The 16,672-nt window shown below is 42.5% G+C and overlaps 1 long non-coding RNA gene across 1 annotated transcript in view; it reads left to right on the forward strand.

The window, feature by feature from the left end:
• Positions 1 to 3,610: 3,610 nt before the first annotated feature.
• LOC129561540 (uncharacterized) overlaps positions 3,611 to 16,672 on the forward strand; it is a 124,527-nt gene continuing 111,465 nt past the window's right edge. Inside the window, exon 1 of the long non-coding RNA XR_008687035.2 lies at positions 3,611 to 3,646. This is a non-coding gene — a long non-coding RNA (uncharacterized LOC129561540). The remainder of the gene's footprint in view (positions 3,647 to 16,672) is intronic.

A 16,672-nucleotide genomic window follows, 5' to 3' on the forward strand; every position in this document is an offset into this window, starting at 1 on the left:
CTAGATAGCATATTAAAAAGCAGAGACATTACTTTGCCAACCAAGGTCCGTCTAGTCAAGGCTATGGTTCTTCCAGTGGTCATGTATGGATGTGAGAGTTGGACTGTGAAGAAAGCTGATCGACAAAGAATTGGTGCTTTTGAACTGTGGTGTTGGAGAAGACTCTTGAGAGTCCCTTGGACTGCAAGGGGATCCAACCAGTCCTTTCTAAAGGAGATCAATCCTGGGTGTTCATTGGAAGGACTGATGCTAAAGCTGAAACTGCAATACTTTGGCCACCTCATGCGACGAGTTGACTCACTGGAAAAGACTCTGATGCTGGGAGGGATTGGGGGCAGGAGGAGAAGGGGACGACAGAGAATGAGATGGCTGGATGGCATCACCTACTCAACGGACATGAGTTTGAGTGAACTCCGGGAGGTGGTGATGGACAGAGAGGCCTGGCGTGCTGTGATTCATGGGGTTGCAAAGAGTTGGACACGACGGAGCGACTGAACTGAACTGAACTGAAATACTTGGAATTGCTAAAATCGACCATTTATATCCTAAACACGTCACATTTATTGGAAGACTCAAACTTAGCTGGGGCGTCCCAGGTGGCGCTAGTGGTTAAGAACCTACCTATCAAGGCAGAAAGGTAAGCGACTCAGGTTCAATCCCTGGGGCAGGAAGATCTCCTGGAGGAGCGTACAGCAACCTGCTCCAGCATTATTGTCTGGAGAATTCCATGGACAGTGGAGCCTGGTGAGCTATAGCCCATAGGGTTGCAAAGAGTCAGAAGCAACTTAGCACACACGCAAAACTTTTCTTTAGCTCGTATGATGGTTTCCTATTTATTTAAAAAAAAGGGGGCAGAAAAGCCACTGCTTTCAACAAAAGATTGGAGGGAGATTTTTAAGTACATACACGTGTGTGTGTGTGTGTGTGTGTGTATGTGTGTGCGCGCGCGGGTGCGCGCGCGGGTGGGGGTGGGGGAGGGTGGGAGAGGGTTGGTTCCCAGGTGGCTCTAATAATAAAGAACCTGACTTCTGGAGCAGGAGACATAAGAGACAGGTTTCGATCCCTGGGTCGGGAAGATCCCCTGGAGGAGGGTATAGCAACCCACTCCAGTATTGTTGTCTGGAGAATCCCATGGACAGAGGAGCCTCGTGGGCAAAGAGTCGGACATGACTGAGCGACTTAGCAGGCACAGTTTTTTTTTTTTTTTTTAACGTAAATGGAATTAAATTATGAGGAAATTTTATTTTAAAAACAAAAACGAAACTATGAGTTAAACTAGATCTTATATATCTTTGTATATCCTCAGATCCTAACAGAATCAGGTATACATTCACTAAGTAGGAATTGAATGAATTATTTTACAAATGAAATAAAACAACCATTTTTAGATGTAGCATCTTTAGTATCACTAAGTTTGGCATCAATTCAACAATAACAACTCAGCTCATTTTGTTTTTGAGGGCCAAATCTGTATCATTAAACATCATTTAATAGGTAATTTTAAAACTTTATACAGGTAGGCACAGTTGTATAAATACTATTTATTAACTCACATAAATTTAAAATTAATTTTTAAATTAATACGGAATCATTTAATGTTTTTCTGGTTAAAATCCCAAGCATGAAATATACCAAATAGGATGCTAATGTAAATGAACCGTTGATGTCAAATCACAATAACAGCTAAAAAATAGAAATGTGCAACAGAAATGTGAGTAGGTCTGAACATCTGTCACTTATATTGCTAACTAGAATAAGTAATTTTTAAAAAATTGAATCTGAAGTTTATTTTCATTTATTTCAGACACTTGGAAACTAGCCATTGTTACTGTGATTGATGTTGAATTTTTAATAGATCATATGTATGCCAATTTTAATAGGCAGTTATTTTTTGTCTAAAAGTATGAATGTGTGAAATTAAAACGAAATGGAAACCCTGACAGATGTTCAGTTTGAATATCACTATCTTGCACTTTATCTTGTGTTTTCAAGTTCTCTTTTCTTCTCAGATGTTCAACAAAATCTCTCAACAGCCTTTGAAATGACAGTGCTTCTTCACTTAGATCTCCTTCTTGAATTCTGCATATCTTTATTCTCAATTTATGTTAAATGTCCAGATCCAATCTAGGACTACTAAATATATAAATAATACTAATTTACTAAAAAAAAATTGCTCCCTCTAGTGAATTCACAGTATTACTTCACTTTCTGGCATGGCTGCACTAATTTAATAAATGATATAAATGATTATGACTATCAGTTTGACGATAGTGATCTGGTCTGCTTTTGATATATTATATAAATTTTAATGCTTTCTGTGCTTAAACATTGGGAAGTTTCATAATGATATATTTGCGCTGCTTGCTGGATATTTCAGTACACTAAAATACATACAATACATTAAAAAACTGCACTGAAAAAATTATTTATTCCTAAAACCCTTCATATTACTTTTGAAACACATTTGGTACCAAGTTATTTCCAGGGTTATGACCATGCTACTTCAGCAAAGTAAAGAGGGTGATTTAAAGCAATTGTCCTAGTAGTTAAAATATAGTAGAAGTAAGTTTAACTGGAAATCCAAGTCTATACATAATGCCTGTTTTTGCTCTGGTTACTAGAAACGTCAGACATTTTTAACCTTATCCCTCTCATTTCTAATCAGAAATGTTGTGCAACTAATGATGGCACATACAAAAATATTTGACATCCTTTGGAATTTTCTTTAAACTTCTATCACAATACTTGACTATAAAGTAAAACAGGGGGCTGCAGTGAACAGAGAGCATTATTTAACTCTCAATCGTTAATGCAAGACCTGGCCATCAAATAATCCATTTTAAATCACAGGAAGGAGAAATTAAAACTGAGAAGTCGTCCAGATGATTACATTTATACACCTAGTTAATTTAGATGCACCAGTAATAATAGACTAAAACAAAACCAAACCAGTCAGGAGACTCAACTTTTCTTTCAAAGCAGGATTCCGTTTTGTGGGGAATTTGAATCACTTGGATCATTACTTCTGTACTTGACCACTTTCCCTCAATAGGCAAAGCCTTTTTACAGTGTAATTTCAGTTAATAAAGCAGATGGTATGGGTTACCAATCACATCAAGTTAGTTTTCCTGTATCAATAATAATAGAGTAACTCCATCAAGTTTTATGTAGTTTTCACCTTCCAAGCACTTAGCAAATATTAATTCATCATCGCAGCACTCCCACGAGGAGGTAGGGATTTTTAATAAATAAAATATAATAAAATATATTCTAGATTGATTTATTTGAAAGCATCCGTGAAAGACAAACAGAGAAACTCTAAAAATTAAATGATTATATTAATTATATGAAAGAAGGTAATATTGTTTTATGACTCATTCTCCCTGGAAATCATTTCAGGAGGAACTCTTGGGAGTCAGGGGCCTGTCAGGGTTTTACAGATTTTGTTTCCACGATTCCTTCTCAAGGGAAGGAACAATCGGCAGCTTTTCCCTGGAGACAGGTCTGAGTCCAGGTGAGGGGCAACCCGGGTCTGGCGGCGGCCGTTCCCTGGAATCCCCGGGCCCTTGAGGGCAGAAGCCCCGCCCCGGACGGCGGCGCGCGCCCGCGGCCGGGCCGGGGATTCCGGCGCCCGGAGCTCAGCGAGGTGGGTCCCGCTCAGGGCTGGCGTCTCCTCTGCCTTTCTTGAGCCTGCCTCCCTCCGCTCCTTGGCCGAGCGCGCCATTTATTCTGAGGACCTGCAGCTTCGCGCTCGCTCCCGGGCCTCTCCGCGCGCACCCCTGGCTCCTCGCTCCCGGGTGGGGCGGCGCCCCGGCCTGCGGGAGGCCTGGGCCCGAGCCGCGAGCCAGCCTGGGGCCGGGGGCGGTGGGGTGGGGAGGCGGGCCCCGGGCTGCGTGCGGGGGCGCCGGGCGCGGCTCGGGCCTCGCTCGCCGGCACTCCAGGCGTGGAGCAGACGATGGTCCGGGCTCCAGAGAACCGGAAAGGTATGCACACGTCAGGTAGGCGGGTGAGGTTTGCGGGCTCCGCGTCCCACACGTTCCCTAGCGTTGGGGCCTGATTACAAGTCAAGGCAGGAGACCAACTGTCAGGCTGCAGGGAGGAAGACGTCCATCGTCCATCTGCAGTTCGTGTCACAGTTCTCAGCGACTTTCACGGTTCCCCGGCAGTCCTTTGTGGAAACCTGACAGATGTCTGGCCCTGGACATTCCTGGAACTTTCTAGTTGTCCCCGTGTGTGGTATTGAACATTGTTTGCACCAAAGCAGCTGAGCCGTCGTTATAGGCAAACCTCACATTTAAGCACCACTGTTGAGCTTTATCCAAAGGTGACATCGGTGTCATCGTAGAAATAACCGACGAGGAAGAACATTTATTTACTTAGTTTAATTTAATAAGTAATGAGAAATCAAGGGTTTGGATGAGTATAGAAGAGTTCAGAGGAAGGAGAAGAGCAAGAGTGTACAACCAGAAGACATTTATTTGGTATATTCCCAGCCTTTCTCTTGCACTGAGAAAAGGGCCCGCTTTGAAAAAATGAAGTGAGATCAGGAAAGGTTCATTGTTTCTCAGATGGAGAAGACATTTCTGTTCTCCTGATGACCTTTGACTTAGGGAGATGAAAAGGATAAGTAAGAATTGGTCTTAAGTTGGACTTCATCATACCTGTCTGTCTTAAGTGAGGTTTTATCAGTGCTTTCATTCCTTGAGTTTGAATACTGCACACACACCCAGCCATGATGCTGACAGTAAATGGCCCATTCAGTTAACAGCCTATCTCTATCTACAAAGAATTGAGGTTCAGTTTGGTCCCTCAGTTTTGTCCAACCTCTTTTTGACCCCATGATCTGCAGCATGCCAGGCTTCCCTGTCATCACCAACTCTCAGACCTTGCTCAGACTCATGTCCATTGAGATGGTGTTGCCATCCAACCATCTCATCCTCTGTCCTACTCTTCTCTTCCTGCCTTCAGTCTTTCCCAGCATCAGGGTCTTTTCCAATGAGTCCGTTCTTCCCATCAGGTGGCCAAAGGATTGGAGCTTCAGCCTCAGCAACAGTCCTTTCAGTGAATATTCAGGACTGATTTCCTTTAGGATGGACTGGTTAGATCTCCTTGCAGTCCAAGGGACCCTCAAGAGTCTTCTCCAACACCACAGTTCAAATTCATCAATTCTTTGTCACTTAGCTTTCTTGTAGTCCAACTCTCACATCCATACATGACTACTGGAAAAACCATAGCCTTGACTAGATGGACCTTTGTCAGCAAAGTAATGTCTCTACTTTTCAGTATGCTGTCTGGGTTGGTCATAGCTTTTCTTCCAAGGAACAAGTATCTTTTAACTTCATGGCTACAGTCACCATCTGCAGTGATTTAGAGCCCCAGAAAATGAAGTCTGCCTCTGTTTCCGCTGTCCCCATCTATGTCCCATGAAGTGATGGGACTGGATGCCATGATCTTAGTTTTTTGGATGTTGAGTTTTGAGTCAGTTTTTCACCCTCCTCTTTCACTTTCATCAAGAGGCTCTTCAGTTCCTCATCACTTTCTGCCACAAGGGTGTGTAACTAAGGTTATTGACATTTCTCCCAGCAGTCTTGATTCCAGCTTGTGTTTCATCCAGCCCAGCATTTTGCATGATGTATTCTGCATATAAATTAAGTAAGCAGGGTAATAATATACAACCTTGACATATTTCTTTCCCAATTTGGAACCAGTCCATTGTTCATGTCCGGTTCTAACTGTTGGTTAGCGACCTGCATACAGCTTTCTCAGGAGGTAGGTAAGGTGGTTTGGTATTCCCATATCTTTAAGAATTCTCCACAGTTTGTTGTGATCTACATAGTCAAATGCTTTGGCATAATCAATAAATTAGATGTTTTTCTGGAACTCTCTTGCTTTTTCGATGATCCAGCGGATGTTGGCAATTTGATCTCTGGTTCCTCTGCCTTTCCTAAATCCAGCTTGAGCATCTGGAAGTTCATGGTTCACATACTGTTGAAACCTGGCTTGGAGAATTTTGAACATTACTTTGCTAGTGTGTGAGATGAGTACAATTGTGTGGTAATTTGAACATTCTTTGGCATTGCCCTTCTTTGGGATTGGAATGAAAACTGACCTTTTCCGGTCCTGTGGACACTACTGAGTTTTCCAAATTTGCTGGCATACTGAGTGCAGCACTTTCCAGCATCATCTTTCAGGATTTGAAATAGCTCAACTGGAATCCCATCACCTCCACTAGCTTTGTTTGTCGTGATGCTTCCTGAGGCCCACCTGACTTCATATTCCAAGATGTCTGGCTCTGGGTGAGTGATAACACCATTGTGGTTATCTGGGTCATGAAAATCTTTTTAATATAGTTCTTCTGTGTATTCTTGCCACCTCTTCTTAATGTCTTCTGCTTCTGTTAGGTCCATACCATTTATGTCCTTTATTGTGCCCATCTTTGCATGAAATATTCCCTTGGTATCTCCAATTTTCTTGAAGAGATCTCTAGTGTTTCCCATTCTGTTGTTTCCTCTATTTCTTTGCCTTGATCTCTGAGGAAGGCTTTCTTATCTCTCCTTGCCATTCTTTGGAACTCTGCATTCAAATAGGTATATCTTTCCTTTTCTCTTTTGCCTTTCACTTCTTTTCTCAGCTATATGTAAGGCCTCCTCAGACAACCATTTTGCCTTTTTGCATGTTTTTCTTGGGGATGGTCTTGATCACTGCCTCCTGTACAATGTCAGGAACTTCTGTCCATAGTTCTTCAGGCACTCTGTCAGATCTAATCCCTTGAATCTGTTTGTCACTTCCACTGTATAATCATAAGGATTTTATTTAGGTCATACATGAATGATCTGGTGATTTTCCCTACTTTCTTCAGCTTAAGTCTGAATTCGGCAATAAGGAGTTCATGATCTGAGCCACAGTCAACTTCCGGTCTTGTTTTTGCTGACTATGCAGAGCTTCTTCATCTTTGGCTTCAAAGAATATAATCAGTCTGATTTTGGTATTGGCCATCTGGTGATGTCCATGTGTAGAGGCTTCTCTTGTGTTGTTGGAAGAGGATGTTTGCTATGACCAGTGCGTTCTCTTGGCAAAACTCTGTTAGCCTGTGCCCTGCTTCATTTTGTACTTCAAGGCCAAATTTGCCTATTACTCTAGGTATCTCTTGACTTTCTACTTTTGCATTTCAGTCCCCTGTGATGAAAAGAACATCTTTTTTGAGTGTTAGTTCTAGAAGGTCTTGTGGGTTTTATATATTTTTGGCTACACCAAACTGCTTTTAGGATCTTAGTTCTCAGACTAGAGATTGAAACCATAGCTGCAACAGTGGAAGTACAGAGGGGTCCTAAGCTGGACCCCCAGGAAACTCCTTGAATGTGGTTATCAAAGCTACATATATTGAAGAAGAACACAAAAGGCAATTGTCAGGTCAGTTTATCTCTCTCTCAGTTGCTTTCACAACAAAAATCTGGAACAGCAGACTAAAGGGTTTAAAGCAGCTGACAAGTTATAGCTCAGTTACAGATCAAGCAGATAGATATTTTGTTAAACATTTACTCCCAAAACGCAGGAGTAGACTGACTCCAGAGGAGTCATTGTATTAACCCTGCTTGGCTTTCCCCTTTTTATACTTCCCCTTTCCTCCTTGTGGTTGTGCCCTGTGCAAACTAGGGCTTGTACCCACCACAGATCAAGAAAGGGAATGCAAATGGGCATATGCTCAAGGCTGATTGACAGTTGCAAGTTATCTAACAGGCTCTATTGCAGATATATTCCCATATTTCTGTCTGTTATAATCTGATGTATATATGTGTTCAGTTCAGTTCAGTTCAGTTCAGTTGCTCAGTCATGTCCGACTCTCCGCGACCCCATGAATCACAGCACGCCAGGCCTCCCTGTCCATCACCAACTCCCGGAGTTCACTGAAACTCATGTCCACAGAGTTGGTGATGCCATCCAGCCATCTCATTCTCCGTCGTCCCCTTCTCCTCCCGCCCCCAACCTTTCCTAGCATCAGAGTCTTTTCCAGTGAGTCAACTCGTCGCATGAGGTGGCCAAAGTATTGCAGCTTCAGCTTTAGCATCAGTCCCTCCAATGAACATCCAGGATTGATCTCCTCTAGAATGGACTGGTTGGATCTCCTTGCAGTATAAGGGACTCTCAAGAGTCTTCTCCAACAGCACAGTTCAAAAGCATCGATTCTTCGGCGATCAGCTTTCTTCACAGTCCAACTCTCACATCCATACATGACCACGGGAAAAACCATTGCCTTGACTAGACAGACCTTGGTGTGTGTAGAATATCTATAAACCCTTAATGGACTCCTAGTGTCTAGGGTTATTTGAGGAAGCCCCTGTGGTTAGTTTGTATCCACTGTGTGCCTAGGGAATATGTGCAGGAGTTGTAAAAGTCTCTGTGGTTATTTGTTGCATATCTGTGAGATTTCCCTGTGTCTGGGATGGGATTTAGAGATCAGCTTGCATACTTTTCTGCTAGGCCACCCCTAGTTGATCATTCTAGTGAAGTGAAAGTCGCTCAGTTGTGTCCAGCTCTTTGCGACCCCATAGATTATACAGTCCATGGAATTCTCTAGGCCAGAATACGGAGTGGGTAGCCTTTCCCTTCTCCAGGGGATCTGCCCAACCCAGGGATCGAATCAGGTCTCACGCATTGCAGGTGGATTCTTTACCAGCTGAGCTACAGGGAAGCCCAAGAATACTGGAGTGGGTAGCCTATCCCTTCTCCAAGGGATCTTCCTGACCTAGGAATCAAACCAGTGTATCCTGACTTGCAGGTGGATTCTTTACCAACTGAGTTATTTAACTTTCTACCTAACATAACTGTTAAGAACAGTAAAAGTGGGGATGAAATTATTATTTGATAAAGTTAATTAGCAAATTTGCCCCTGAACTTCCCCAGTTTCCTTTGATGAAATGTGCTTTCTGCTCAGAGTGAAAAGAACTAAAAGGCATTTTGGTTTCTGCAAAATCCTTAACCTGCCACTAGAGGATGCTCTTAATTCTTACTATGAGAGGACTAATCTAGAAAAAATGAGGTTTTTTTCCACAATCAATATGTAACAGGAGATTACTTTGGAAATTGCACTGCTTTGCTATTCACATGTTGATGTCTTTTTGCTACTAACAGTTCTTTTATAAAAAAAATATGATTCAGGTTCATATCAATTCTGTTCAGTTGTTGGTATCTAAATAGAAAATGAAGACGCTTTTACTTTTGGCTTATACTTTTGTATTTCAGTATGGTATGTAGGCCTGCAATGCTTTTGGTTGCTGTTAGTGAATTTCCTTTTTTTGCGATTAGAAAGAAAACTCACTTTTTTAAAAATTTTTATTGGAGGCTAATTATTTTACAATATTATATTGGTTGGTTTTGCCATACATTGACATGAATCCGCCCCGGGTGTACATGAGTTCCTCCTCCCAACCCCCCTCCCCCCTCCTTCCTCCCCTTATCCTCCCTCTGGGTCATCCCCGCATACCAGCCCTGAGCATCCTGTAACATGCATCGACCCTGAACTGGCGATTCGTTTCACATATGACAACATACATGTTTCAATGCCATTCTCCCAAACCACCCCACCCTCACCCTCTCCCACAGAATCCCAAAAACTGTTCTATACATCTGTGTCTTAAAAATATAATCTTAAAAAAATTATTTATTTTACTGCATCAAGCTGGGTCTTAGTTCCATCATGTGGGATTCTTCGTTGTGGCTCACAGACTCTCTGTTTGTGGCACAGAGACTCTAGTTGCGGCCCTCGGGCTTAGCTGCTCTGCATCATGTGGGATCTTGGTTCCCCAGCCAAGGATCCAATGCCTGTGCCCTGCGTTGCAGTGGATTCTTAACTAACGGACCACCAGGAAGTCTGAAAACTCACTTTTTATTAAGGCACAGTTCATGACCAAAATGCATTGTCTATCACTTTTCTTATTAACCATTATAGTGAATTAAATGGTCGTTCACTATTACCTGCTCTCTTTTTTCATAAGATAAGGGATATACAGAAAGAACTTTTCAAATAGGCAAGATATAATTATATCTCAAATAAGCAAAGACCAAATGAATACGAGGTGAAAATTTATGACAAGTTCTAACAGCTGAGAAAGGCTTTATTCCTCATCCAGGGCATGCATATTGCATTCAAAATATTTTAATTTCTGACAAATGATATCCACCGCTTAAGTGTCATATGGCAAAGTATTAATCTGCAACATGAGATTTAAAGTAAACATTCAACTTTCTACATGACATGCAAGAACTGACTTCTAGATCTCATTGCAACTTGCGAACAGATTGGATTTTAGCATTTATTGAGCTCCTCAGTTCAGTTCAGTCGTTCAGATGTGTCCAACTCTTTGTGACACCATGAACCGCAGCACACCAGGCCTCCCTGTCCAATCACCACCTCCCAGGGTCCACCCAAACCCACGTCCATTGTGTTGGTGATGCCATCCAACCATCTCCTCCTCTGTCGTCCCCTTTTCCTGCCCTCTATCTTTCCCAGCATCAGGGTCTTTTCAAATGAGTCAGCTCTCCGCATCAGGTGGCCAAAGTATTGGAGTTTCAGCTTCAAAATCAGTCCTACCAATGAACAATCAGGACTGATTTCATTTAGGATTGACTGGTTTGATCTCCTTGCAGTCCAAGCGACTCTCAAGAGTCTTCTCCAACCACAATTCAAAAGCATCAATTCTTCAGCACTCAGCTTTTTTTTTTTCAGTGACTCAGCAGAGGTCACATCATACCAAAGGTACATACCATTAATGTGATTTATCACTGATGCTGGCATGGAATACCTGACTGAGGTACTATGTGTCAGGGCCTCCTCCTCAGAGTTGTCTTTTTTCTCCCTTTCCATGCTGTATGCTGTAAGGAGCTCATTGTGCACAGACTACACTTAAGGAGAGGGAAGATATGCTCCACCTCCCTGAGAGCAGAATCAGTTCACTTCATTCACTCAGTCGTGTCCGACTCTTTGTGACCCCATGGACTGCAGCACGCCAGGCTTCCCTGTCCTTCAGTAATTCCTGGAGCATGCTCAAACTCATGTCCATCCAGTCGGTGATGCCATCCAGCCATCTCATCCCCTGTCGTCCCCGTCTCCTCTTGCCTTCAGTGTTTCCCAACGTTAAGAGTATTTTCCAGTGAGTCAATTCTTTGCATCAGGTGGCCAAAGTATTGGAGCTTCAGCTTCAGCATCAGTCCTACCAATGAACAATCAGGACTGATTTCATTTGGGATTGACTGGTTTGATCTTGCAGTCCAAGGGACTCTCAAGAGTCTTCTCCAACACCACAATTCAAAAGCATCAATTCTTCAGCACTCAGCATTTTTTTATGGTCCAACCCTAACATCCATACCTGACCACTGGAAAAACCATAGCTTTGACTAGATGGACCTTTGTTGGCAAAATAATGTCTCTGCTTTTTAATATGCTGTCTAGGCTGGTCATAACTTTCCTTCCAAGGAGCAGGCATCTTTTAATTTCATGGCTGCAGTGATTTTGGAGCCCAAGAAAATAAAGTCTGTCATGGTTTCCATTGTTTACCCATCTATTTCCCATGAAGTGATGGGCCTGGATGCCATGATCTTAGTTTTTTGAATGTTGAGTTTTAAGCCAGCTTTTTCATTCTCCTCTTTTACTTTCATCAAGAGGCTCTTTAGTTCCTCTTCACTTTCTGCCAAATGGTGGTGTCATCTACATATTTGAGGTTATTGATATTTCTCCCAGCAATCTTGATTCCAGCTTGCTCTTCCTCCAGCACAGTGTTCCTCATGATGTACTCTGCATAGAAGTTAAATTAGCAGGGTGACAATATACAGCCTTGACGTACTCCTTTTCCTATTTGGAACCAGTCTGTTGTTCCATGTCCAGTTCTAACTGTTGCTTCCTGACCTGCATATAGGTTTCTCAAGAGGCAGGTCAGGTGATCTGGTATTCCCACCTCTTTAAGAATTCTCCACAGTTTATTGTGATCCACATAGCCAAAGGCTTGGCATAGTCAATAAAGCAGAAACAGATGTTTTTCTCAAATTCTCTTGCTTTTCTGATGATTCAGCAGATGTTGGCAATTTTATCTGTGGCTCCTCTGACTTTTCTAAATCCAGCTTGAACATCTGGAAGTTCTTGGTTCATGTACTGTTGAAGCCTGCCTTGGAGAACTTTGAGTATTACTTTGCTAGCGTGTGAGATGAGTGCAGTTGTGCAGTAGTTTGAGCATTCTTTGGCATTGCCCTACTTTGGGATTGGAATGAAAACTGACCTTTTCCAGTCCTGTGGCCACTGGTGAGTTTTCCAAATTTGCTGGCATATTGAGTGAAGCACTTTCACAGCAACATTTTTTAGGATCTGAAATAGCTCAACTGGAATCCCATCACCTCCACTAGCTGTGTTTGTAGTGATGCTTCATAAGGCCCACTTGACTTCGCATTCCAGGATGTCTGGCTCTAGGTGAGTGATCACACCACAATGGTTGTCTGGTTCATTAAGATCTTTTTTGTATAGTTCTGTGTTTTCTTGCCACCTCTTCTTAATATCTTCTGCTTCTGTTAGATCTATACTGTTTTTGTCCTTTATTATGCCCATCTTTGCATGAAAATTTCCCTTGGTATCTCTGATTTTCTTCAAGAGATCTCAAGTCTTTCCCATTCCATTGTTTTCCTCTATTTCTTTGTATTGTTCACTGAGGAGGAGTTTTCTTATCTCTCCTTGCTCTTCTTTGGAACTCTGCATTCAAATGGGTATGTCTTTCCTTTTCTCCTTTGCCTTTAGCTTCTCTTCTTTACTCGTCTATTTGTAAGGCCTCCTCAGACAACCTTTTTGCATTTTCTTTCTTGGGGATGGTCTTCATCACTGCCTCCTGTACAATATCATGAACCTCCATCCATAGTTCTTCAGGCACTCTGTCTATCATATTTAATCCCTTGAATGTATTCATTCACTGGATAGATCATGGTGGAGAGTTCTGATAAAATATGGTCCACTGGAGAAGAGAATGGCAAACCACTTCAGTATTCTTGCCTTGAGAACTCCATGAACAGTATGAAAAGGCAAAAAGATTTGACACTGAAAGGTGAACTCCCCTATCAGTAGGTGCCCAATATGCTACTGGAGAACAATGGAGAACTAACTCCGGAAAGAATGAGGAGACGGAGCCAAATTGAAAACAATATTCAGTTGTGGATGTGACTGGTGATGGAAGTAAAGTTCAATGCTGTAAAGAACAATACTGCATAGGAACCTGGAATGTTAGGTCCATGAATCAAGGTAAATTGGAAGTGGTCAAACAGGAGATGGCAAGAGTGAACTTTGACATTTTAGAAATCAGTGAAATAAAATGGACCAGAATGGGTTGTGGGGTTTGATTCTAAACAGGATTTTGCCCCTCCTACCATCTTGTTAGGGCTTCTCCTTTGCCCTTGGACATGGGGTATCTTTTTTTGGTGGGATCCAACATTCTCCCATTGATGGTTGTTCAGCAGTAAATTGCAATTTTGGAGTTCTTACAGGAGAAGATGAATGGAATATCTACATCAATTATGTGAACGTCTATACAGGAGATTTGTATACTCTTCCTCATTTATTAATTTAGTTAATGACTTTATCAGCTCTGTTTAACCCACCCAGTTTGTAGTACTTTCTTATGACAGCTTTGTTGTTGTTCAGTTGCTAAGTCATGTCCATCTGTTTGCAACCCCATGGACTGCAGCACAGCAGGATTCCTTGTCCTTCACTATCTCCCAGAGTTTGCTCAAATTCATGTCCATTGAGTCAGCCATGCCATCCAGCCATCTCGTCCTCTGCCTCCCCCTTCTTCTCCTTCCCTCAGTCTCTCCCAACATCAGGGTCTTTTCAATGAGTCAGCTCTTCACATCAGGTGACCAAACTATGGGAGCTTCAGCTTTAGCATCAGTCCTTCCAATGAATATTCAGGGATTGATTTCCTCTAGGATTGACTGATTTGATCACCTTGCTGACAGTTTTAGCAAACTAATATAGAAGGAGCGGTCAGTTATTTTGGTTGTTAATGATTGCTTAGGTAAGAGAAGAAATGAAAACATGCCTATTGACTTGACAAGAATTATTTCAGATGCAAAAATTGTAATGTGGATTGAGGGGTGAGTAGTAGGTGACCAAGTGGAAACTAGTCATAGGTTTTTGCTTTTTATTTTTGGTTACACCGAGTTGTCACTGCTGCGCAGACTTTTTCTAGTTGAGATGTGCAGGCTTCTCACTGTGGTGGCTTCTGTTGTTGCAAACCATTGGATCTAGACGTGCGGGCTTCAGGAGCTGCAGCTCTTGGACTTAGTTGCTCCGAGGCATGTGGAATCTTCCTGGACCAGGTATCAAGCCCATGTCCCCTGCATACGCAGGTGGATTCTTATCCACTGTTCCACCAGGGAAGTCCCAGTTTTTGTTTTAAATAAAGTCAGTATTGTAAGAAATGAAGGCAGTTTGTTGAATCTACCACCACTTCAAACTTTCCAGTTAATTGTACCTGATTCTCTTGCTACTTCTAATCACCTTTAAAAAATCAAATTAGTATTTCTCTTTATTTTCACTATGTTGTTTCTCCATTAAATTTTTTTTAGTGATTCTGTCATGACTTTGTGAAATTCATATTTGTTAAGGAGAGTGCAGAGTGCTGGATAGTGAGTCATCGTAAAACAGACCAGTAGAGAAATTGGAAGAAAGGAGTATATTGCTTACAGGTTCTGAAGGAAACACACAGCATGTCTTGTGGGGCTGCATGGGGAGGTCAAGGCAGAGTGCAGATGGACAAGGTGAAAGTGAAGTCGTTCAGTCGCATCCAACTCTTTGCGACCCCATGGACTGTAGCCCACCAGGCTCCTCCATCCATCCTGGGATTTTCCAGGCAAGAGTACTGGAGTGGGTTTCCATTTCCTTCTCCAGAGGATCTTACTGACCCAGGGATCGAATCCGGGTCTCCCGCATTGCAGACAGAGGCTTTACCGTCTTAGCCATCAGGGAAGTCCTGCAGACAGACAAAGCAATAGGATCTGGGGAACATGCTTTCATTAGGGTCCGTAGTGGAGTGTTTTGGGGTTCCCTGGGCTAAGGCAGTTCCATGGGGGCTTATCTAAGGAACACACAAGGAGAAAGCCCTGGGAGAAAGGGAGACTATTGATTACAAGGGCTGTAGGGGGAGCCATATCAGGAACTTTGTGACTTTGTGGGTTGTTCTCTAGGGTGTGTGTTTGCATGAAGGGCTTGTGTCAGTTTAAGGTCCCTTTAGGCCATTTGACCAAACAAAATGATGCAGAGGCAGCAATACCGTGGAAGAGTTTACCTAAACTCTTGACAGTATTTTTTACTTCCCTCTGGAATAAAGGCCTCAGGTTAACTTTCAAGACTTCGCATATTCTGAATCCTACTACATCAGTTCAGGTTTGTGATCCTGTGTTGTGATCCTCCTCCCTTCATCTCTTCTGTATACATTGTATCAAGTTTATTAAAATCTCTGGCCGTCCTCCCCGCCCCCACCCCAACTTTGTTGTATCCCTCTAACTACATGTTGCTCATCCTTCAGGATAAAATTTAAGGCCTGATTCAACCAGGACTTGGTCAATTCTATTTTTTAAAATTAGTTTCTTTTTTAATTGAAGGATAATTGCTTTACAGAATTTTGTTGTTTTCTGTCAAACCTCAACATGAATCAGCCATAGGTGTACATATATCCTCTCCCTTTTGAGTCTCCCTTCCACCTCCCTCCCCATCCCACCCCTCTAGGTTGGAACAGAACTCCTGTTAGAGTTTCCTGAGCCATTCAGCAAATTCCCTTGGCTATCTATTTTATGTATGGTAAGGTAAGTTTCCGTGTTGCTCTTTCCATACATCTCACCCTCTCCTCCCCTCTCCCCATGTCCGTAAGTCTATTCTCTCTGTCTGTTATTAAAATATCAGTTGAAAGCTAACAACTTTTTTCTACTTACTAATGTACATTTAAAGATATATCTTCAGAGGCAAAATAGTAGATAATTGGAAATATTTCTGAATAATGCTAGTCAGAGAATCCTACTTGTATCTAAAAACCTCATATTATATCAGTTAGCTGATGTGGTTGAGCAGATATAGTTTTGTACAACCCTGGGAAGGATTCCCTGTTGGTCTTGAGTTTCAGTACATCAAAAATTTATATGCCCCCTTCCTCCTAGCTGAATTCTCAGTCAACTGAGAGACAAATAAGGAGTTACTATAGATAAAGGCTTGGTTGGAGGACATAGCTTCAGTTCAGTTCAGTTCAGTTCAATCGCTCAGTCGTGTCCAACTCTCTGCGACCCCATGAATCACAGCACGCCAGGCCTCCCTGTCCATCACCAACTCCCGGAGTTCACTCAAACTCATGTGCATCAAGTTGGTGATGCCATCCAGCCATCTCATTCTCTGTCATCCCCATCTCCTCCCACCCCCAGTCCCTCCCAGCATCAGAGTCTTTTCCAGTGAGTCAACTCGTCGCATGAGGTGGCCAAAGTATTGGAGTTTCAGTTTTAGCATCAGTCCTTCCAATGAGCACCCAGGATTGACATAGCTTAGTGGGCAGTAAAAATGACAAACAGAGACAGTTAGGTAGACTCACTACTCTGCCACAACTACCTGGGCAACTTCATGTCCATTTTCGCTACTCCCCCTCCCCCCACAGGGAGGCTT

Source organism: Moschus berezovskii, chromosome 5 (genome assembly GCF_049115385.1).
Source record: "Moschus berezovskii isolate FMDL1 chromosome 5, NW_MosBer_1.0, whole genome shotgun sequence".
Taxonomy (NCBI): Eukaryota; Metazoa; Chordata; class Mammalia; order Artiodactyla; family Moschidae; genus Moschus; species Moschus berezovskii.